At 45.3% G+C, this 25,261-nt stretch overlaps 1 protein-coding gene across 1 annotated transcript in view; it reads left to right on the forward strand.

Annotated features, from left to right (window-relative positions):
• The first annotated feature begins 9,771 nt into the window (after positions 1-9,771).
• The window catches only part of LRRC8B (leucine rich repeat containing 8 VRAC subunit B), a 73,499-nt gene continuing 58,009 nt past the window's right edge, over positions 9,772-25,261 (forward strand). The window contains exon 1 of the mRNA XM_031457537.2: positions 9,772-9,831. The gene's annotated coding sequence lies outside the window, so the exon portion shown is untranslated. The remainder of the gene's footprint in view (positions 9,832-25,261) is intronic.

Genomic DNA, 25,261 nt, shown 5'->3' on the forward strand with positions numbered 1-25,261 from the left:
GGCAGCACCAGAAGAACAGAGACAGAAAGGAGCAGAAAAATATTTGAAAAGTTAGTGGCTAAGAAATTCCCAAATTTACTGAAAAAATTTAAATCTACATATCCGGAAGTTCAACAACCTGCAAGTAGGATAAACTCAAAAAGACCCACGAATAGACACATCATAGTAAAAATGCCGAAGAAAATCTTGAAGGCAGCAAGAGAAAAATGACTCCTCGCTTAGGGAAACTCCTATAAGATTAACAGTTGACTTATCATCAGAAACAATAGAGGGCTGAAGGCAATGGGATAACATACTCTCAGCCCTCAAATTTTAAAAACTCTTAATCAAGACTCCTATATCCAGGAACATTATCATTTAAAAATGAAGATGAAATAAAAAGACATTTGGATAAACAAAAACGGAAAGAATCAGCTGCCAGCAGACCTACTTACAAGATAAACTGAAGTTAGTTCTTCAGGCTGAAAGCAAGTGACCCAAGACAATAATCTGAACACACACACACACACACACAGCAAAGAACACTGGTGAAGGTAATCATGCAATTATAAAGGAGTATAAATGCCTATTTCTTACCCTTTCTTCTCTTACCTCATTTAAAAAGCATAAAGCAATATATATTTAATTGTATCTGAGGGCCTATAACATACAGAAATGTAATATATTTGCCAATAGCAGCACAAGGAGGTTGGTGAGAACAAACCTACGCTGGGTTAAGAACTGACTCCAGATGTTTCACTTGAATCCGAAGGAGCAAGTGCAGAGACCCTGAAATGGGAAGAAGGCTAATGTGAGAAAAGTTACACGTACATACTTGCTCTCCTTTCTGCTCTCAGCTTCTGTAAAAGACATACAATTACGTAAAAGAATAATAATTATAACGATGTTTTGTTGGGCTTGTAACATGCATAGAGATAACACTGCGACAAGAATACCACAGTAAGAGGGAAGAGAGAACAGAGCTGTGTGGGAACGCCGTCTCTGCATTCTCTGGAATGGCTGGTGCAATTCTGAAACTGGTTTTGATAAGATGTGCATGGTAAGCCCTAAAGCAATGACTAAGGAAACAACTAAAAACATACAGCAAGAAAATCATTAAAGAAATTAAAACGTAATATTAGAAAATGTTCAATTAATGAAAAAGAAAGCGGTAACGCCAAAAAAAAAAAAAAAAAAAAGGACTCGAGGTATAGAGAAAATAGTCACTTAAACGGGAAGCGTAAATCCCTTTGTTTTGCTGAGTTTTGTTTTCATGCACTCTGGGTACAAGTCCCTTAGCAGGTATATTATATGTGAATATTTTCTACCACTCTGTGGGCTGTCTTTTCATTTTCTTAACCTTAATATTTTAATTAATGCCATCTCTTTTTTTACTTAAAGTGAATGAGAGCAAACACAACGTGTGTACAAATGTATAGACACAAGTGCTCTGGAAGAAAGGCGTAAATACATGGCAAAGAAATGAGACTTGGTGTTTCAATGCTGATCATGTCATCCTCAATGCCGTAACACCAAATCTGTGCTTGAGACACAGCAAACTGTGTGTACCTTCCGTACCCTGCTTCTCAAATCCAGGACTTATGGACTCAAGTCAGAATTTGCCATCAAAGCCTCAATCGACCATGAACGCCTGTACTGGGAATGTCCCCAGCAGAGAGCACTAATGTGTTCTGAATATTCAGTGTAAGTGGCTGTAACTGAGACGAGGCTTAGGAAGCAGTTACAGCCCCTTCCCAGCCCCACAGCCCTGGGGACACAGGACCCAGGCATTTACGCCACCTTCATCAACAGTTCACAGAGCAGCCCCTGTCCCCAGGCACCACGTTAGGCCTTGGGACCCTGAGGAGGAAGTTCTTACCCTGAGGGATTTAAGTTCTAGTGAAGAAGACTGTCTCAATCTCCTAATAACCTCTCCTTCCATCAATCAAGGAAAGCATTTACTAACTAATCATGCACTTTCCTATCACAAACGGCATACGTATATGTAGAAAAGTGCATGGACTGTAAGCATTTGAAAACAGTAGGTTCAGGAGGGCCTTAGAGAAAATCCAGTCAAAACCTCTCATTTTATACCTAGAAACTCTAAGCCCAGAGTGGGTAAGTGACTTGCCCGTTTCACAACAAGAGCCAAGATTAATACGGCACTTCCTATGTGCCCAGAACTGCTCTAACAGAGTTATTTATTTAGTCCTCACCACAACTCAGTTTTCAAAAAGAAAACTAAGGCACAGAGAAATCAAGTAACAACAAAAATCGAGTAGCTCACAAGGGCCAAGTCAGGATTTGAATCCAAGTAGCCTTGCTCCAGAACTCATACTTTCAGTCGCCATGCAGCATTTAAGTAGCTGCGTCTAAAGGCAGCCATGATTTTCTGACTCACGTTTTCACATTGTCTTGTTACTTTATACTGTCAGGGTTTCCAGCATCCCTAGAACCCACTGGTCAAAAACTATCAAAGAAATCTCAAGATGTTATGGTACTTCAAAGTCACAACATCCTTGAGTTGGGGAAAATGGCTCAATCCAACGTGGATGTATATGTTGCCAGAAGGTGAAGATGCAGACATACAGAGCAGTGAGAGATATAATAGTAACCTTGTAATAGGTAATTTTTTTTTAGCGAACTTTGACAAATGTTGCCACTTGTATCCCATTTCCTTGTTTTCCTGAATCACTCCTGTGTACTCCTTCCCACTTCCAAACCCCAGTCTTTAAGTGTGTTGATTCTTCCATCAAGTAAGAACATGTTAACGTAGACAGAGCTAGGGATTAAAGCTTGAGAGGACCCTGCACTGTACAAGCTAGAGAAGATGTGCATTTCAGAAGCCTCAGACTTCATTTCACTCATTCATTTATCATCTAACAAATATTTACTTGGTGCCTGCCATGTGCACAACACTGCACTGGGTTCTGGGGATGTCCTAGTCGATGTGATGGATGTGACCTTTGCCCTCCTGAGGTCCAAGGCTTGCAGCATTCCTCCAGAGGAAGTTAGGGATCTGTAGCTAAGCACTTGTCAACTCTCAACCTGCTGGGCCTCTGAATGTTGGCCGAGCTACAGGCGAATGAACAGAATGACTCAGCAAGACTGGGGACTGCTAATAGACGCTGTGACTCAGGTGTGCAGACGACAGAGGAGAGAGCATATTGTTTAGAAATGACAGTAATACACTGTTTGAGTGATATGCATGAACTATAAAATAGTTTATAAATAGAAATTACTTGCATTATGATTGTGTTTTGTCAGAATGCACACATCTTTTTTTTCTGTCCTTGAGGATGAAGAGCAAGGTATTTTATCTGCTTATTGAATTGGTTAAGTAAATTAAGCAAATCCAGGGATTTTACCTGATAATCAAGTTCACTCAAAGATGAAGGCAAAATTGTAAAACTTACACCCACCTGTGCATCTGTTTCCACCCTTTAGTACACTTTCCCCTCACTTTTACTTGTGATCGAGCTGTCTGTAACTCCCCCAGGTACACAGAGGCCTGTACCAGACACCAAAAGCTTTTCTGCTCACAAAAACAACAGGCTTCCTCTGGCCTCAAGTCCTTTACTTTACCCTTTAGTCTCAATTTCCCTGAGAAATCTGGGCAGTCCTCTCCACTTTAACCCACTCTCATCTACCGTGTGAGACCCGACTATCTCTGCCCTTCAGTTTTGTAACGAGATAAAGGACGCCTGGTTTATTATCATACTTCTGTTTTTCACAAGGCGACCTGGTTACATTCAGCTATGACAAAGCGTATTTGAGTCGTAGGCTCTGAACCATGTCAATATCCTGTATTAGGAAATTCTGCTCTGCCCTGTATTTGCTCATGTATCCAGCTACATATTTGCCTCTGTTTTTTTTGTTGTTGTTGTTTTTTTGGTAAGCATGTATCTTTTTTTTTAAACTTTTTTTTTATTGAGTTATAGTCATTTTACAATGTTGTGTCAAATTCCAGTGGCAAGCACAATTTTTCAGTTATACATGAACATACATGCATTCATTGTCACATTCCCTTTTGCTGTGAGCCACCACAAGATCCTGTGTATATTTCCTGTGCTACACAGTACAATCCTGTTTTCCTAGTCTACATTTTGAAATCCCAGTCTGTCCCTTCTGTTTGCCTCTATTTTTTATTTTGTTTTAAAAACTTTAAGATTCTTGAGGGCACATGTCTTTTTGTTTTTATATGCTCCAAAAAATTTGGCAGAGAGAGTGAACTGGATATAAAGAAGTTGGCAGAGAAGTTAGTAGAAGAGTAAGTGGATAATTGGAAGGTGTGCCTGCATTTGGATACATAGGATTCAGGAGACAAAGCTGAAGAGAATGGTGGTGTGGGGACACACTGGGGTTTGGTTACTTAGTCCTCACTGATTTATCATGTCCAGCCTAACGGTCCCTGGAGGAATGCTTGGAGACTTGTGGACCCCAGGAGGGCAAAGGCCACATCCATCAAATGGACCAGTGCATCCTCAGAGCCAGTCCAGTGTTCTGCACACAGTAGGCATAGAATAAATATTTGTTGGACGATAAATGAGTGAGTAAAATGAAATGAAGTCTGAGATTTCTGGAGCATGAACTATTTCTATCTTCTTTTCTTATGTAGCCCAGGGTAGGTACATTAAACACATAGAAAACAGAAACTCCTGCCTAGACTGCTAGTGGCTTGCCCTAGGTCTCACGGCCAGAAGAGCCACCAGAAGAACCCAAGATACGAATTCTCATACACTTTCTGGCACACATCTCTTCTTCTCTAGCTCTAAACTGTTCTGAATCTTGTTCTTTTATAATTTATTTTGATTCTAAAAAAATTCTTAGTAAATTATACACACACACATGCGCGCGCACGCACACATTATGTCCTACTCTTAGAGAATCAGTCCTGGCGAGAATTGAAGTCCGGTATTAAATGTGTATTACAATGAACAGATAGCCTAATATTAGGCCAAGAAACACATGTGCACAAATACATACACACACAGCCGTTGAGGAACAAAATGTGGGAGTGGGGGTGGAATCAAACTCTGGCTGATGTTAGACCTGGGTCACCACAAAGCAAAGAAATGAGCTGACTGTGAGGAACCTCAGAAACCAGCTGCTTTCACAGCATCGGGAACACTTTTGCCCAGATTTCAACGTGGTCCAGGGAACACAGATCGAACCCTCACAGGGACCCCAGCAGGCACTGTCTCAGTCACTAGCAGAACCCATCAGGGCTTTCTTCAGACCACTTCACAGGAGCTAAGGAGCACCAGCTCTGCTTTAATTCTAAGTTTCAGCCTGGCTTCACTTGCAAATGTTTTCTTAGAAGTCTTCATTTTATGGATGGGAAAGGGACAAGAGTCAATAACTGGCTGGCTCCTGTGTGGTGGAATACAGTATGTGACCCAGATGACAGTACATATTCTTTAAATGGGATGCATGGGAAACTTTCAAAGAAACGTTTGGATGTCTTCCCAGAAGACAGATTAGCTGGGGATGGCGGGCATCCTGCTGCAGGAATTCGTGTTTTTCCTTTGGAGAAGAGCCTGGAAGGTCGCCTTCCTAACACTTGTCAGAAAAAGGAAGGGGTGTCCCATAGTTAAGGCAGAGGGTCAATCAGCACAGTGGGCACTGAGAACACAGAGCAGTTGGTCGTGAATATTTAAGACTAGGACCATGATAAGGGATCAGCTCACACAGAAGTGCACAGCTGGCCTTGCACAATTACCGTCTCTAGTCAAGCTACCTTATTCCAAAAACACGCGCAGTGTCCTCCTCATCCTGTCCTTGGAATTCTCACCACTGAGCTCATCCTCAGGGGTCAGTCTCAGAGTCTCTCCCAGGCCCGAGGAGAGCTCACGTTAAACCTCTGCAACCAGGAGATTGAAAAGGTCAGGGAAACATGGTGAAGTCTCTGGCCAAAAGTAAATAACAGTTCTCCCTCAGTGACAATATGCCCAGTCATGCACAGCTGGACCAGGGGGTGACTTTCTGAGAACGCAGAGCCGTGCATGCCTTCTCACTGCTGCTCTTTTCTCTGACCTGACGTCTCAGTAGGACTAACAAACTTGAACCCTGATGCTGAGACAATATTCCAAAGTGGTATTTCAATCGAGCACCATAAAGCTAGCCACACTTTCCCAGACCCATGTTCCTATGCTCCTCCTTCAGCCCTGCGTGGCCCACCAACCTCTCCTTTCCGTTCAGGTGCTGCGTGCTTCCCCTGAAGAGTACATGCTTCCCCTGAAGAATACATGCTTCTGAGGAAAGGAGCAATAATTCCTGTTTACCGTGGTATTCTGCCTCACCTCTCCAGATCTCCAGTGCTTTCTTTTAGATGCTGTAGACTTTCAATGTTTTAATTAATTTAAAGAAATAGAGGAGTTTTCATTATCAGAAATAATTTTAGAATACAGAATTGGAAAAGAACTGTTAATATTGGATAATATTCTGTCTTCTATTAATCATAAAAATTTTCTCATGACACAGAAAACTGAACACTTATCAAGGCAGCCACATGGGAGCATAGCTTAATGCTGATGACACTCAGGGTCTCTCTCTCTCTCTCTCTCTTTTTTTTTTTTTTTTTTTTTGGTTTGGTTTGGGGTTTTTTTTGTTTTATTTCATTTTGTTTTTCAGGGAATCAACTCAGAAGGGCCCTGCCAAACCCAGGAGTGAGCTGATTATTCCATGTGGGTCACGCAGTTCAATAACCAGATGACCAGACTGTAGTGACCCTTTCATGTCTGTTATTTGTGACTCTGCTTGTGTCACTGGGCAGCGGAACTGGCAGCACTGCTGCTCACAGCCATCCCCTTCATCATACGAATGTGAGGCGCCTACCCCTAGCTATTCCCCAAACCAATGGCATGCTGAAGAAAACAGTATTTCTACGTCTGTTTCTTCTAGAGTTTCTCAGCTAACCAGAAAGAGATTGACTGAGCCCTGAGGGTGGATTGGTCATTTTAAGACAATATTTGGGGCAGAGAAGGCAAAGGTATAGAATTTAGTTCTCTCTAAACAATCAGACTCTTCCTGATTATTACCACCTGCACCGATCCAGCTCTCCATGTTAGTACTTGGTTGTCTTCTATGTGTTCATCTAAGTTCTGAGCTGCTTGAGGTCAGAAACCAAGACTGACGCTTTGTTTGATATCACGCTTGATGTCTAGCATACTGATGGGCACAAAATGAGTGCTTAATATTTATGATGAGACTTCTAAACACAATTTTACACTTTGACAAATTTGGCTGTGGACATAGTGACTGAGTCTTTTTAGAATTTTCTTTGAATAGAATAATTGATTTTCTTCGATAAAAATAAGTTGATCAGAGAGTCCCTTAGAGAATTTTGGATATTCCTCTAAGGACTTGAGCATATTTCAAGACTCCACCTGCTGTGTTTTCAAAGAGATTGCAACGTAGTAGAAAAACTGGGAACAGGCATAAAACACCAAACACTTTTGTATTTCTCATCATAAGGCCTACCCTGGGATGCCAGTAATTTCTAGTTACTAAATACTCTCTTTTCTTTTTGGGCCCGAATCACGTGAGTAGTATTAAAGTTCTTCGAGAACAGCGTTTGAGGTTATTCAGTTTTCTCCCCACTGCAACGCAGGCAGGAGCTTACATGAAGCGAAATAGGAGGAGGAAGAAACAAAGAAACATCTATTTGATGCTACAGTTTCAGAGGAGGATTCCCAGGAGCAATAGCTCAAATTCAGAAACCCACTTTTTCCAGTGTTAGTAATATGTGTTGTTATCATGGAGGACGATTTTGTTCATGAGAATTGGAATAAAATAAACACATTTATAAGCTACATATCTGAGATGAACCCAGAGCTGATATGGTGGTTTTTATGAACTTGAGCACTTCATCTTCCTGCTAATGGTGACTTGGGTTACCAAGCACGGGAGTCACTTTTTTACTCGTACCCTCACTGGAGTTGAAATCTTAACAGATCGTCTAGTTTATAATCTCTTATTTTGTAGATAAAGAGCTTGACTCCCAAGGACGTTGAGTGACTCCCCCAAATCACACAGGTAGTGATATTGCTGTGGCAGAAGAATGCATTCTCTGTCCATAGATTTGGAAGGGGAGAGGATATTCCTTTCTAAACATTCAAAGACACATGGGAAATTGGACATTTTCAGTTTTTAATGTCATGACTTCCCAATCAGTATTTCTCGTAACACTCACCTTTTCCCCTGTTTTATATTTAATTCTGTAGCTTTTATCTTCCCCTCCAGGTTGTAGGCAGTTTGAGGACCCAACCCAAATCTAAGTTAGCTTAAAAGATCTGTCCATAAACGCATACTCTAATGTCTCACACTCATAAGCTAAATAACAACTCTATCGACGACCAAAGGAAGGAATGCTCTTCCAGCCTTTCCTCCAAGACTCAGGAAGGGCAGCTGCCAGCTCAGAATGGAGTGGACAAGGAGAGAATAGAGAAGACAGCCTTCTTACTCCTTTTCAGGGTAATTCAATCCGGAGTCCTAATCAGTCTCTGTCGGGCACATCTCCGTCTCAGATAGCACAGTTGTGCCATTTACTTTCATTTATACAAACCGATCAGATATGCTTCAAAGGCTTCAGAGGCTTCGGTTTTTACAGTGTTTATTTTATTCCTTTGGGAGGTTCCTGTAAAAACTTTTTTTTTTTTTCGTTAAATGGGAATGTGATCCCTGTAGCAATCCGGAGATAGAGGTGTTGCCTAAATTGAATCAGTGTTGAGGATGACAGCCTGTGCAAAGACTGAGTTAAATCTGGGGTGGGGATGAGAGGAGGTGGTGAATGGGGATAACAGAAATTTTAAATCCCCCGAATTCCTGGGTTTGGAGTGTTTGTTTGGTAAGGAGCCTTGCTGCTTTTCAAAGGAAGGCCACTCAACTGCAGAAGGAAACCGAGCGGGGCAGTAGGCGGGTGGACCGGCCATAAAACCCCCTTTATGAGTAAAACTAGGCTCCTCTGCCATGATGCTCCCTCCCCATCTCGAGGATAAGGATTTATGAGAGAGACGGATGCTACTGGAGGCCCAGAATCCTAACTTAAGCCGCTTAGTTTGGTACAACTGTAAACTGCCACGCGGCCCTGCAGCCTGTCTAAGCACGCGGTGTAAGAAAAGATAGATTTCTGCGGGTGAGAGTTAACTTCGCGCCTGCTCCCAGTCTTCCCTTGGGCTGCAAACCCATCTGTAAATAACAAGTCGCTCAGGATGCACACGTGGGAAGGCGGCGGCCGACACCAACACCGGACTTCCAGAGCCCCTCGCATGTGCGCCTGGACAGTCCTACGCCTCTCTCCCGACCCTCTCCCCGCCCGCGAGAGGTGTGCAGCCGGGCCCTGCTGCCCGCGCACCGGCGCTCGCGGCGGGGCGGCCGGGCGGCCTCGTGGCGCGCTCCCGGGTGACGGCAGCCGCGCTTTGTTCCCAGCGCTGAGCGGTGAGTCACCGGCCGCGCAGTCCCGAAGCTCGGCAAACACTCGGGCCGCGGCGGCTGCGAAGTCAACAGCAGGCGCAGCCACCGAAGCCGCCGCAGCGCGTTCTCCCTCTTCCTCCTCCTCCGCCGCCGCCGCCGCCGCCCCGGCGCGGCCCCCGCCCCCGCCCAGTCCCCTCCCCCTCCCTCCGCGCTCTTAGTCAGCGGTTCGCGCCGCCGCGCCCCGATTGGCCGCCCGGACGCGCCGCGTCACAATGGAGCCGCTCGGAGGCGGCGAGCCGGGCAGCGCTGGGGCTTCCCGCTGAGCCCGCAGCAGCCGGCGGCGAGGGAGAGCCGGCGCGGGGCGGCCGCCGGCGCGCCCGGAGCGGCGCAGGGCGCCCGCCGCGGGGAGCGCCGGCGTCCGGGGCCGGAGGCGCGCAGGTAGGTCGGGGCGGGGCGCCCCCCGCGCGGAGCAGGAGCCGAGCCGACCCGGGGGTGGAGGAGGAGGACCGGGTGAGGGGACGCAGCAGGTGGGGCCGGCCGAGCAGGTGCGGGTACCTGTCCCCGTCTCACCTGCGGGCCGGGCCTGCGGGCAGGTGGCTGGGCCAAAGCGATGAGGCGCGGCTTTGCCGCTCCCTGGTCCCCGGCAGAGAGGGAGTGATACCCCGGAGGGGACCTCTTCCGAGTGCTGGGGTCATCTGGGGCAGGAGGAGTGGGCGCCCGCGGCGAGCAAGCCCCTCTCTCCCCGAGCCCCGTCGGCGCGGCAGCGGAGCGCGAGTCCTCGGGGGGTGCGGGAAGCGGGCTCCGGGTCCCCGGGCTGCAGTCTCGCCCTCCCTAGGGGAGCGGACCTCTCCGGGGGGCGTCTGCGCTGCGGCCTGTCTCTTTTGACCCCTGCCCTGGCGCTGTTGGTTGGCAAACATTTTCTGCTCATGGGAAACCTTCGATTGTTGGCCTGCGATATGATGGTGGTGTCGGCGTTCGTTAGGGCGAAGGGAGCAACCTACACCCGTTTCGAGAGAGAAGCCGAGAGTTTCCTCCGGCGGGGCTGCAGCGGAGCAGGTGCTGAGAGACCGGCGGGGAGGAGGCTCGGTGCTGGCTCGTCACTCTGTGTCCTCAGCTGACTTCCCGAAGTCCATAGGTCGCCTCTAGTCGGATGACGTTGGTGGAAGCTTTCTTTGTGGTCAGAAAGGCTCCCTCTCAGCAGCCCCCTTCCCGCCTCCCGAGAGGAGGGCAGATAAATTTTAAAACAAAAACCTACCCGTGAACTTCCTTGAGTAAATTTGCCTTGCCAAAACCTTTTTAAAAGTCCGTGAAAAGATATCAGTATGAAAATTTTAAATTGCAAATATGTGGCCAACTTAAAATAGGCAGTGTTCACTGCTTTCCAAGAGGAAATGAAATGGCATGTTTCTTTATCAGACTGTTAGGTCTGCTAAACCTAAGAGTTAGGTTGAAGACACAGAAGCAACCAAACTGCAGTGTAATTAGTTACCAGTTCCAGGACCCTCCGTGTGTTCAGGTTCCACCTCCTGAGACCCCAAAATGCTCTTCGGTTTCTGAGTGCCAAGACGACTTTCTTTTGCCCCTGGCTTTCCTAGTCAGTAGCCCCACCCTTGAAGGAACATGAAATGACAGCCAGGCGCACGAGTAACTGGGTCTGTGTGAGTGAAGAGTAGAAGCGCTGACGTGTCTGACGTTGCTCTTCGTTCAGGTATGAAGGGCGCACAGCTGTCACTGAGTGCACGGCTGAGTTACGGCACTTAACCCTACTTACCCCTCTACTGCTCATTGGAATTAAATTTACGATTCTTTGAAACTTGTTCTGTTTTTCTTCAGTTGGAAAGGTGTTCCAACATGTCCAGCCTAACATGCACATTCTCACGTTGAGAGTGATTTCATTTTCAATGATTTAGATTTGCTGTTAAGATTTGCTTTTCTAAGACCGTTCCCCTCCCCATTGCTGTTTCAGCCTTCTGACTCCTCAGAAGGAAAGCACTAACATTAGTTAAAATGAAAAGGGCTCTAGTCAATATAACTGGAAAGAGATATCATGTCCTCCAAGGTTTGTTTTTTTAAATAGAATTTATTTTTAGAGCAGTGTTAGGCTCACAGCAGAACTGAGAGGAAGTGCGCAGAGTCCCCATATCCCCCCGCCCGCAACTCCTGCACAGCCTTCCCCATCATCAGTATCCCCCAGAGTAGTCCATCTGACACATCGATGAACGAACGTTGATGCATCATTCTCCCCCGCAGACCATATATAGTCTGCATTAGGGCTCATTTGGTGGTGTACATTCTATGATGCATCCACCATTACAGTATCATCAGAGTGTGGTACTATACTGTATTATCACTGCCCTGAAAGTCCTGTGCTCCACCAAAATCCTCTGTGTTCCACCTATACATGCCTCCTTCCCCCACCTACCCTTGGCAACCATTCATATTTTTACTGTCTTCATAGTTTTGTTTTTTCAAAATGTCATGTTATTGGAATCAGTCTGTAGCCTTTTCATATTGGCTTCTTACACTTAGTGTTATGCATTTAAGTTTCCCCCATGCATTTTTATGGTTTGATAGCTTATTTCTTTTCAGTGCTGAATAATATTCCATTATCCCTCCAAATTTTTTTAGACTGCGTGGGTATTTTCCTGCAAAGGCTTGAAATTTGTGATTTTTTGTTTTGTTTTGTTTTCTGGGGTCGAAGGGTAGAAATATTTTAATATGTAGAAGATTCTTGCTTAAGCTAATTTTTAAAATCTATAAACAAGTTTTTTTTTTTTTTTTAATTTAAAAATCCTCTTGATGGTACCTGAGTATTTTTATATTCCTTTTGGACTTTTTACTGCCCATACGAAAATAGCCTATTTAGTCTAATCTCTGAAATTTATTTAGTGTCTCTCACATTGAAGTTCCACATTTTATTTTTGTTTCTCCTTTCCAGCATCCACCTAGCATACACTGATATCATCAGGAAAAATGTACACTGAGGATTGAACCCAGGACCTCGTGCATGCTAAGCACTCACTCTGCCACTGAGCTATACCCTCCCGCTGGCGGCATGATTCTCATTGCCTGCTATACAGCGTGTCCCTCTCTGCTTTCCTGACTTGGGGAGTACAGTATGCTCTGCAAACAAATCTGACCTGTGACCACTCAAAAGAAACCGGGGAGGTCCAGTTACAGCATAGAGTGCATTTAACCAGCTGCAGAACGCATTGCCATTTCTGTCTTGTCTGCTTTCACATTGCCGCCTTTCCTTTTTTTTTTTTTTTTTTTTTTTTGCTATTGCCCACTTGCATTTTATTTCCCATCTATATTTTATAAATTTCTTGCATAACCTTATTATGACTTAGTTTTTTTTTTCTGGTGTTTAAAATAATGTCTTTGGCAGACATAACAACTTATCTTTCCCTGTCTGGACTATTAAGATTGATCTTAAATAAAATTAGGCCTAACTCCAATCACTGGGTCTCTCTGCTAAGTTCTTATCAGTGCTGTTCATTTAGAAACTGAACAAAGGGTAATAATAAACTCCCTGTTCTATGACTTCCCCTCATTTAGGATTCCACTCAATTGCAACACAATTTAAATTCACTTCTTCAATGCTGTTGTGAATCTGTGTAAAGGAAATGAATAAAAATGAGTTGTCAGAGCTTCAACCTTGACCTTTGTTTTTGCCTTTTTGGGCTGTATGCTGTCTTTGATATGGGTCATGTGACTTGGCTTGTCCCTTTCCAGACCGTGCATCTCATCTCCTGCTTCTCTGATTTCAGGGTTCCTTGTAATTCTTCCTTGTCTGTTTCATCCTGTGGCCATTTCCAGGGCTCTGCTCCACAGTGCCTCCTTCTCGGTCAGCAGCATCTTTCAGAGACATTACCAGCTGCACAGCTTCTGTTTCTTTTCCCTTCTCAGCTCCGTGCAGGTCCCTCTCTGATGGAGACTACGTTCTTGCTCTCCAGTAGCATATTTCCTTTGATTGTCTCTCAGGTATGCAGAGTTGAGAGTGTATTCGAACCTTCCTTCTTTTCTTCTGTCAAATTCTTGTCAGCATTTTTACACACACACACTCCTCCCCTACCACCAACCTTTTGCAGAATTATAAGCAGGAGTTCTTCAGGCTTCTACGTAAGAGCATGGACTTTGCAGACTGGTGGGCCTGGATTTGAATCCTACATGAAGACTTTGGATGAGTTTCTGGATGAGGTAAAATTAGCTGCCAGTTACAGAGACTGCAGAGAAGAGTGGCTTAAACAAAGTGATGTTTGTTTCTCTTTCACATTAAAAAAAAAAGTTTCTAGAGAGACAATCCAGAACTGGTATTACGAGTTCACAAATCTCCTGAGACCTAGGCTGGTTCTACCTTTTAGGTCCACTAAACATCAGATGAGGCCTTCAACTTCATGGTCCTAGATGGGGCTTTAGCCATCACATGCAAAGTAGAATGGAGGAAGGAAGGAAGGGAAGGAGACGGAGAAAGGCAAGAATCTGTGGTCTCTTTTTTTGTTTTGTTTGTTTGTTTTTAAACTTTTTTTTTGAGTTATAGTCACTTTACAATGTTGTGTCAAATTCCAGTGTAGAGCACAATTTTTCAGTTATACATGAACATACATATATTCATTGTCACATTTTGTTTTTCGCTGTGAGCTACCATAAGATGTTGTATATATTTCCCTGTGCTATACAGTATAATCTTGTTTATTCTACATTTTGAAATCCCAGTCTGTCCCTTCCCACCCCCACCCCCTTGGCAACCACAAGTTTGTATTCTATGTCTATGAGTCTGTTTCTGTTTTGTATTTATGTTTTTGTTTTTGTTTTTGTTTTAAATTCCACATATTAGTGATCTCATATGGTATTTTTCTTTCTCTTTCTGGCTTACTTCACTTAGAATGACATTCTCCAGGGACATCCATGTTGCTGCAAATGGTGTTATATTGTCAGTTCTTATGGCTGAATAGTATTCCATTGTATAAATATACCACATCTTCTTTATCCAGTCATCTGTGATGGGTGTTTAGGCTGTTTCCATGCCTTGGCTATTGTAAATAGTGCTGCTATGAACATTGGGGTGCAGGTGTCATTTTGAAGTAAGGTTCCTTCTGGATATATGCCCAGGAGCAGGATTCCTGGGTCATACGGTAAGTCTATTCCTAGTCTTTGGAGGAATCTCCATACTGTTTTCCACAGTGGCTGCACCAAACTGCATTCCCACCAGCAGTGTAGGAGGGTTCCAAGAATCTATGGTCTCTTAAGGAAATTTCCTGGAGGCTGTTATACACTTCCTGTTACATCTCATTGACAAGAATTTAGTATTATGGCCTCACCGAGCTGGAATAGAGACTGGGGGATATTGTCCTTATTCCATACACCCTTATGCCCAGCTGAAATGTGGGAGGTTCACATCTTTAGGAAGAAAGGGGGAAAGGAACATCAGAGTAGCCAAATACCACAGTTATTCTATGCCTCTTTTTTCTTGACTGTTATTACCCATCTCACAGGAGTCTTAGGATTAAAAGAAATATTACTATGAAAGCATTTAATACAGCATCTGGCATAAACAAGCTTTCAGTTAATGTTAGTTCATATCCCTCCTTATTCCTTTTTCATGAGTTTTCTCATTTCCCTGCTACCGCATCATGGGCATCCAAATCCTATTTTAAATACTCGCCCCAGTTGATGGTACTAAGCTGTAGTCTTGTACCTTTTCATGAGCGGGAGCAACAAACACATTATTATTCAATGTCAGCTTTTTTTTTTTAGCTTAAGGTATGGCTTAGATTTAAGACATAGCTCTTGGGATCAAATAGACCTAGATGTGAACCCTGGCTCTGCCGCTTAGTCAGTGTCGAACCCCAGCCTCTTGCTCCCTCCATTTCCTCATCTGTGACCCGGGGTAAGATTCAGATATGAGGATTAAGTGAAAATAATAGAGAGAGAGCGCCTGACAACGTCAGTGGTAGTTTTTCTTATCTTTTTAAATTTGGTCTAATCTGGGTGAACCTTTTTGAAAATAAACTGTTATTCCATTAAAAAAAAAGTTTTAAAATTGGTCATCTCCATGCATATCCAAATGAGTGTTGTTAAATTGTTAGTCAAACCTTTTGATAATTGTCTCCAAAATCAGTTTAAACCCAAATAGCAGCAAAGTCTTTCATGTATCTTTTTTTAAAGAAAAAAACAGCATAGCTGAGCCTTATTTAACCTTATTCAGCCTTGATTTGAATGATTTTTGGCAGATCCACTCTTAGAAGCAGAAACATTTCCACCAGTGAGTATATTTCATAGCATCTTTCCCCCAGTGGCTAGTTGTTAAGCACCTACTGTGTGCCAGAAGCTGTGCTAGGTTCTGGGGACATCTTGGTAAGCAGAAATGAGCATGGTCCCTGCTGCTGTGGAAGCTGCAGTTACTGAGGGAGACAGGTGAATCGATCACTGCAAGTAAGTGAAACATTGCCATTATTAAAGCGTTAGGAAGGAGACGTGCGGGTGCTGTGAAAGTATGTGCGAACATCTTATGATCCGAGGTTGAATGGTGACTTTAGGAACGAAAAATTGGCCAGTGAGCTGAAGTAAAGAGATGTTATGGGCATATGGTTTGAAATGAGCTCGGACACAAGGTGAGCCTGCCCTTGGCATGGACCAGAACACGCCACGGTCTCCAGCACCACTCCAGAGAATGCATTTCATGGTTTGGGGCCGTCTTTAAGTGCCCATGACATGTAACTTCTCAGCGTGCTGCTCTGAAAGGGGCTGCATAATTTAGGAATAATTTAATTCTTTCACAATTTATTCATGTTATATTGACAAACATTAAATTCACATACTTTTTTTTTTTTTTTTTTTTGATACACCAAGCACAGGCATCTGACAAAACTGGCCGTAAAGCAGGCTCTTTTCAGACAGGGTCCGAGGTGGATCTGCATCGCCCTTAGCGGGTGGAATTGGAAGCCATTTGGCTGAACGGGGGGCATATGAAACACTGTGGGCAGAAGAACAGGTAGCCCACAACGCAGCAGTGGAAGGCAACCACGGGGTGAGAGGTGTGAGCAGCGTGTGCCAGAGAGCGGGCGGGACCGTGCTTGGGACGGCCCACCTCAGGGCCAGCAGGCAGCCCAACACCTGTCTCTCCAAGGTGTTCCAGGTCCGCATAGACAAGAGCCCAGCTTGGCACCTTGGCAGTGGGGTGCCGTTTCTCCTTGTCCTGTCCAGCTGAGCTAGTGGGGCATCCTTTGGGGGAAATGTCGCCTCTGGCCCCTGGTAGGGCTTGGGGTTTGGTTGGAGGCTCTGCTCCTGTGCACCATGTCAGGGCACGACTGAGCCTCGGGGCAGAGCCGCCTGCCACTGGGCTGCAGGCGCTTTCTTGTTCTAAGCTGATACGTTTAGGGTGAATTCCATTCGTCTAAAGGGTCTAAAGTTCATCTGTCTAGGCGAACCTAAAGGAGTTTGTTCCTGGCCCTGTTTCAGTGCGGGAATAGGCAGCTGAGCAGTGGCTTGTCTTCCCAAAGCAATTGTGAGTCATGATGCCGTTTCTGCAGGCACAGTGTGTGCGTGGTGGGCGAGAGTATCTGTGCTAGGCAGCACTGCCCTAAGGGCCCGCAAGCCTTTCCCCTTCGCCCTCCCAGGAATGCCACAGGAACTGGGACTTCCCCCAGCTCCTCACTTGCCCTGTATGTGGAATTCCTCCCTCAGGGTGCACCAACCTTGTTTTGACCTCAGGGACTTCTCAAATGCTGTTCTCTGCCTGGAACATTCTTCCCTTAAGAATCTGCATGACTGCATCCTTCTCAATGGAAGGTCAGCTTCAGTGTGACCTCAGGGATACTTTCCCTGATCGCCTAGATAAAGTGTGGCTGCCTGCCCCCATCACAGTCCTCGGGCCTGGGTTTATTGCTTGCCGACCTGTTCATCTTCTGTTCCCCCCAACACAGACACCAGAATGTAAGTTCTGTGAAAGCGTGGATCTTGTCTCCCTGGTTTACCTGCTCTTAAGCCTGGAATGGAGCGAACTTCCCAACCTGCTGCATGTGATAGTGGGCAAAAAAATTACCTGCCTCGTAGAACAAGTGGGGCCTGGAGTTAGGGCGCTGAAGGTACTTTCTCTCCCTGAAACTTGTGATTCATCTTTTGATTCCATCAAACATCAATACCATTTACCCAATTACATAACCCAAAAAACTTAGAACACATTTTGGGCTTCTCTTTGCTTTGTTCCCCCCTAAACTACTCCTTAAACAATAGTAACCAGTTTGTCCAGAGGCCACATCCTTAAGGTCCCTCCCTTCAGCACCCTTCCTTCACAGCCTCTTGACTGCCTTGAGTCCTGCCAGGACCACCGCTAATTGTCTTCCAGCCAGCAGTTCAGTTTGTAGTCTTTCCCCTCTTCCACCTCCCAGATCTGTCACCCACACTGCAGGGAAGGCAAATTCCACAACCACTGCTGCTTAGTTTAATAATCGTGTCGTGACTTGCTTTGCCGCAGGATCAAGTCCAGATGCCTTGGAGACCCACATAAGACAGTCTTCCTCTGTGTGCTTCTGCAACTCTCCAGCTTCACCTCTCGCCCCTCTGTCATTTCTAAGTCATCAGTGCACGCACCACGCACACAGTGTGCACAGTCACGCACCACGCACCAGCCATCCCAGACTGTTCGCGGTGCAGGGAGGAAGGCACTAGGTTGCCAGGTGGCTTCGCTCCCCTCTGTCTGTGGTGTTCACATCGCCTTGTCAAACACCTGCCCGTCTTTCAAGAGTCAGTTCAAGTGTACCTATTCTGAAAGACCATTCCAGACCCTTGCCCTCTGCCCACCACTTCCAGGAGCTCCTCATTCCTTTCTCTGCACTGGCTCTGAGCCTGCACTAACCCTCGTGTAATCCCCGCGCCAGAGACCGTCTCCGCCGCCTGCTCGGTGCTCCTTCGTGGTGAAGCTACTTTCTTCATCTCCTGAGCTTCCTGGGCCAGGCATTACGCTCGGCACGTGAATCAACATCTGGAAAAGAACTGAGCAGTCAGATTCGGTGTGCTTACTATCTAGTCCGGGGCTTTGTTTCAGTAAGACACTTTTGGCTGGCATTTGAAAAATTGAAAGACCTCCTTGAAGGTTAGAGGTAGGAAGAAGGGGTACTGTACACGTGCTGTTAGTAGATGCCAGTTGGATGGCCGAAGTATTTTGTCAGTGAGCTGGCGTTCACTGAACACTTACTGTGTGCAGAGCGCTTGATTTGGCCATTTGCAGGGGATGCTCGAGACAGCTTTCGGACTTTCCTGAAATGACTCTGGCTTTATCTTTTTATTGTATCAAAACGTTAGATGGTCGGCACAGGTTCTTGGCTTCCAGGCACTTTAGAACAAAGTGTCTGAATGTTTTTCATCCACTACCTCTAAAAGGATTTTGAAACACTGTCCTTTTCTCATCCAGTTTAAAAGTTAATATCAAAAATTTTTATCTTGATTTTAAATAGTTATAAAAGATGGTGCTTCTGATATTATAAACACTGATTTTTAAAAACCACTCTTTTTAATGTACACAACGGAAGCTAAATTTAATACCAAAGTGGTTTTGTCTCTACCGTGTCATCCGTGTAAAAACCACATTGTAAACAGACTCTTCCAGAGAAGCCGGGAGTTTTACACAGTTGTTTCCCTCGTGGAATCATTTCATTCCTCTTCTCCTGTAAAACTTAATCCCCATACAATGTTCTTACGTTTGAAATCTTTTACTTATTACCTGTCATACTCTTGTGACACACATGTACACATACCAAATCTATTTTTTTAAGTTCTTTTGACAATAAGTTTCTATACTTCAAATAAAATTTCATTTGGATTGAGTTATTAATTTTGACTAACATACAATTGACCAGAACAAGTATATTAGAATTTTGATGAATAATTATTAAGCATAGGTAAAATTTTGCTGGAAAATAATTTCTCAGTGAGGTGCCTGGGGCTTTAAAATAGCTTGTCTATGCAGAGGTATATATCACGTATGCTAAAACAAGATAGGCTTCATAATCAAATCAAGTGCTTCTCTTTAAATGTAAATACTTGAGACACATTATTTTACTGCATAAATGAATATATGGGCATGAAGGCAGTATAACTCCACTCTGCTTTTAAAACTCCTGAGGTGTATGCCAAAAGTTACGTAGCGACTGACCACAAAAGTGATTGTCTAACAGCTTGATAAGGTCTTCTTCTAGTGCTGTTTGCAAGCAAGGACATGGATGGATATTTTCCCCTGACTCCCAGAAGGATTTCTCGGTCTTGAAAATCATTCTCTTTCTTAACATCTCTCACCCTACAGATATTTCAAATGACCTTCGGCTTTGGGCCCTGGAGATTTTCACTGCCCAAGGCAATGCACCGTAAGCAGTCTCCTGATAAGTGAGCTGTTTACCTTTCTTCTGGAACGTGGGGAGAGGATGGCTGAAAAGGGAAAACGGGAGATGGCCAGAAAGAACCAGCTGGACATCAGGGGTTCTGAAGCAGATGCTTTTTAGACAAGGGTTAACTGGTGATCTGGAAGGGTACTCTACCAGAGTACCCTTCCTTCCAAAAACAAAAGGCCCCCAAACCCTATACCCACTTTGAAGATCAGCTGGTTTGGGGGGCTCAAGAAAACTTTTCAGTCAAACTGACTATCAGCTCTTAAGGGGGAAGGCCTCTAATAGACCAGTTTAAAGATTTCTTCTTGGTGGACAAGAGCATTCATTAAGGAAAGAACATAGTTGGAGCTTATGACTCTTTTAAAAATACTTGATGGAAGTTAATTTGATACCAAAGTAATTGAATCACCATTATTTGTTTTAAGAACGTATGCTCAAACTCTCCTAGAACATTTAGAAATAGTACATGAATTTTTAATACTCACTGTTAGATTAGACACAGAAAGAATGCTGGTAAGGATCACCAGGTGCTTGACCGGCAATCACCTACGGCAGCAGTAGGTGACTTCTGAAAACAAGTTTTAATCCCACTGAAAAGAAAATTTCTGCGGTGTTTCATCGGGAATGCGAATTTCTTTCCAAGAGGAGGTTGTGAATTACATGCAAAATGGTTTGGTCCCAGGCTAGGTTTGGGACGCTGTTTTCTTTACAGAGCACTGCAGTCTGAAGGCAGAGGAGGTGAGTCTGGCTTCGTGCCACTGAGTGGGACGTCTTCGCTGGGTCCTCCCGACACCTTGTATGTCAGGACGCTGTGCAGGTGTCCCCCGTCCCCTTGCCTTCTCCCGACAGCTTATAGTAGGTCTCTCCTGAAACACTTCACAGGAGCCCCCACCTCATTACTGTGTTACACATTTGCGCATCGCTTCTCTCATACCAAAGCATTTATTCTCCTGATGACCTGTGGGAGATGGAGCAAGTGTTATCCATCCCCATGATACGGACGTGGACACTGAGTTAATAAGGAGATGTGCGGCTTGTCTCAGCAGATGCCACACGTGAGTGCAGATCTGGCACCTGATGAGGCAACTTCTTCTGCAGTGTGCTGCCGGCCTCCTTTCCCCGGATGTGTTATTTTATAGAAGGCTCTAAAGATTGGAAAACGTGTCTTAAGGTGAGCACGTGAAGACTGAGTAAGATAGATACGCTCGTGAAGTGCTCAGTAGAGTGCGCGGCTCTTAGCAGGCCCCCAGATTTTTTACAAAGAGAAAAAGAGTATTTGAATTTTGGGCCTGCCATGCTTTGTGTTATGGATTAAAAAAAGTTCATTCATTATTTTTTGAGCAATTCATATTTACCAGGCATCTCACCAGGCACTGGGATCTATATGCAACTATGAAGAAAACAGAATTCAAACCCAACAATGAAGAAGACAGAATGAGCCCTTTTTGGATGTAGCACACATCCCAGAGGAGAGAAGAAAGGCAGTAAGCAAATCCGACACATGATGTCGTGTGCTAAGAGCGGAAATGAAGGAAAATGAAGCAGGGCAGGGAGCTAGAGAGTGGCTGGTGGCGGGGGTTGCACAGGGTGGCCAGGAACAGCATCCCTCAGCTTAGGGTGAGGACTTTTGGGAAGACCTGAATATTACGCTCACTTGAGTCGGAGCTCAGAGCCTTGAGTTCATGTGGATAACCTGACTCAGTTCATGGTATTCTAGACTTGTGCGAAAGAGACCTTAGAGAGTATCTCAGTTTTTACATCGCACGTGCATACGTAGCCTTGAGAGTTTTTCCCGGAATAACACACATGCATAACATTTTAACGTGCCTTGACACCTCCAGTTCACACCCCTGCTCTATTTCAGCTTTTCTTTTTGCTGACAAGACATTAAGGTTAAGACATCAAGGTAAGAAGCATCCAGTGGCAGACTGGTTTGCAGCTGAGTCAAGGGCCTACGAGTCCCACAAAGTTGCCCATTGCTTTTTTCTGCTAAACTCGTAGGTTGCTAGAGTGTTAAACTCTCTCAGGTTAGTCCATAAAGCATCCCCTGCTTTGTTTTGTATATACACCATTTTTATCTGCATGGCATAAAACCTCCCCAACTAGCTCATGCAGCTAGTGTGTCTCCTTTTCCTGTTTCCTGACCAGTAACAACATAAATAATATCCCAAGTATTCCAAATGTCCTAGAAAATTAGGACCCGGGCTGGTGGCAGGGAAGGAAAAAAACAAAAAAATAAAATGGAGATCTTGGAGCGGGAAGAATTTTCTCACAGAGCTGATAGGGACTGACAGCGCCTTTGAAGGTCTCTGTACAGACATCAGAGGGGCTGGAGATGGGAAAGACCTTGTCCCAGTTTCAACAGGGACAGCGACTCCCTGGGGGAATAACAGCCACCCCACAACCCCACCCAGGGATTTCCTCTTGGGCCGTTTTTTACAAAAGCTTGGAAGACAGAGCTGTCTCTTTCAGGAAGATACTCACTGTATCAGCTTATCTTCCCAGCCACGCTTCCTTAACAGATGTCTCGACTTTTAACACTGCAAAATAACAAAAAATGTTCAGTAGTAATCCTCCACACTGGGGAGTGCATATGTGACTTCCAAAGTTGGGTGCTGTATAAAGCTTTTGATTTGCATACAGGATTTTCTAATAAAACACATCTGGCTTTAAACCCTCCGAAGCTTGGCAGCTACCTCCTGCGAACATTGATAGTTGTTGAATTTTTAGGCTGCTTTCTGTTGCTGCTCTTGAAGACAAAGAAACCTACTTTCCCCATTAGAAGTGCCCCTTAGTGTTATGTTGATAGATAGAAAAATTCTGGCCTTTCCTCTCTGAACCAGTGAAAGGACCCTTCTTCCATATTCCCATCCCCACTTCCCGTTTCTGGGTATTTCTAGCCTACTTTTCCATCTGTGTGCCTTGTTACTATGGTGATGGGCACCATAGAAATCGAGAACAAAGCAGATGTAATAAGCATCTCCTCCATGGTTTACAGTGCTAAAAAGGGATCAAGGTTTTTTCGGGCGTGGCTTGTTCTTTATTGGTGGCAGAACTGGGCCAGCCCAGCTGAGAGGGGGCGCGGGGGCTACGAGCTGATTCAGGGTCTGCTCTTCTGTTGCTCTGGCTTCACCAGCCCTTTCTTGACCCGTAGTCATGAAGGTGAATGGAGAGCGGTGGGAGCCTGTGGAGGGGTGCACGGCAGAGATAAGTGCTGCAGAGTCAGCCCACTGCAAAAGGCAAACCTACTGAGCGTAGCACGTGGGAGGGGATCTTGGCTGGTGTTGAGGTCTGCCAGTCCTGAGTCCTTGGCTGGATTGAGCGTTGTTTAACATGACCTTTCAGGAGAGGGGCTCTGCCAGCATGGACTTTCCTTTCTTCAAGGTACTTAGCCTGCATTAGATATTTTAAAAAATTAAAGATCTATCTTGCTTACTGATAGCTTGCAGTATTTGCTCCCATCCATTAAATTTTTAAAAATAAGTGGTTAAACTAATGTGCACTTATTTTGTGCTTGTTTTAGAATTACAGTTAAATGTTCTCTAGATACCGTGGAAATTAGTGTTTTTCGTAAGATCTGGGAGAAGGTGCCCACGGGCAGTTTCTGACCTTCCACACGCGTGGTCATTCGTTCATACGTTGTGTCTTCACATGTCAGGTTCTTAGACACTCACTATGAAATACCCAGAGATTAAATAAAATATTCCAGCTAATTACATCCTCTGGACAGTTATTTTTAAATTTATTATTATGTCTTAAGTTTTGTATCACTTATATTTTATGTCTATGTTTATGTAAAGGGAAAATAATTTAGCACCATGTTTTAGTATATGAAGTCAAGGGGCGTGAATCACATTTTTGGAGCTGAAGAAGGTGAATGCTCTGTGTGTCTTGCACGGTGTGTGGCATGAGGGCCTGAAGTTCCTTTTGGCTTTAAATTCGAGTTTCTTTGGCCATAGGGCTCCTTTCTTTTTTGCCTGATGAAGTAGGACTTTGCCAATTTTATCTACTATATTGGCTCTTACACGGATGTGGAAATGTGCTTGGAATCAACCTCATGCTTTGGGGCTTTTCCGTATGTGACAGTGTAGCCCTCGCCACCAAAGTCAGCTTTTCCCCTGGTACCATGCCTGGGAGAACCAGAGCACTGGAGCCTGGAGTGGGAGCTGGAGCTCCCAGTGCTGACTCGGCGCAGCCTCTGCCCAGGGCGGGCCTGCACGTGCACTTTTGGCCCCCCAGGCAGCACGCAGCTTCATCAGGGGCAGCCCAGGAGCTGCAGGGAAGGTTTGGAAGCAGAAGGTGACGTCGGCTTTGCTCCAGGAAGCGATGCTGGCAGCTGTGTGGAGGACGAGTTGGAGATGTGAGAGAGCACGCCGAGGGACCAAGCAGGGCAGTGAGGATGGAGCAGAGGAGGCTAATAGGAAAAAAATGCCTGAGGAAGAGGTCAGAGGAGTAAATACACCCGTTTCCTTTCATCACGGGTCTCATGGTGATTACGTTGCTGAAGTTTTGCTAGTTTTACTATTAAGTCCTAGCTCTTCAGCTGTTTTTCACAGAAGGACTGGATTACATTCCTCCTGATTATTTATGAGGCCCCTCGAATCCTCAAATTTCAGATTACCCGTGAATATACGTCATACCAGCACAGCTTTAAAGCTGAGTCTTCTGCTCCAGACTGAATGCGTCTCCCTCCAGAGTCATATGTTAAAACCTAACCCTTAAGGTTATGGTGGTAGGAGGGGGCCTTCGGAAGGTAATTGAGTCACGAGGGTGGAGCCTTCAAGAGCGGGATTAGTGCCCTTGTGAAAGGGTCTCCAGAGAGCTCCCTGGCCCCTCCAGCCACAGCCGTGTGTGGACCAGGAAGTGAGCTCTCACCAGACCCCGAATCTTCCGGTTCCTGGATGCTGGGCTTCTCAGCCTCTGTGACTGTGGGCAGTGAGAGTTTCTGACTGAGCCGCCCAGGGTGTGGGAGTCTGTTGCAGCAGCCCCAGTGGACTAGGACGGTTCTGGACGTGAGTGTCTTCTGACTAGCGACGAGGGAAGGCTGCGGAGAAGGAGTGTGTATTCTGTGGGAAGGAAAAGGACTCTTTTGCACAGGAGAGTCTGCAGAAACCAGGTAGTCCTTCCGTGCAGGGCAGCTCCTCGTCTTCTAGGAGGCTTGCGAGCTGTCGGGTAGGTTTTGTGTTTGCGAGGAGTTCACTCCTTCGTGGGCGATTGTTCTCTGACGCCTCCGGAGCGGAAGGAGTGGCCGCTGCGTTGGAGGCTGTCTTAGTGTGGAGGAGACAGTAGGCCAGGCAGCGTTGCTTCTGCTTTCCCAGTTAAGCTGCGTTCTGAGAGACGAGCTTGCTCGAGTGAAGGCGCCGCCAGGCAGAGTGAGGGGCCACCCTGCCGAGCCGCTTTGCCGAGCACTGCTGCTGCGCGCACGGCGGCGCGAAGGCACAAAGCACGTTTAGGCTGCTGTTCATCTCATCTTGGGCTGAGCTGCT

The sequence above is a fragment of the Camelus dromedarius genome, chromosome 9 (genome assembly GCF_036321535.1).
Source record: "Camelus dromedarius isolate mCamDro1 chromosome 9, mCamDro1.pat, whole genome shotgun sequence".
In the NCBI taxonomy this organism is placed as follows: Eukaryota; Metazoa; Chordata; class Mammalia; order Artiodactyla; family Camelidae; genus Camelus; species Camelus dromedarius.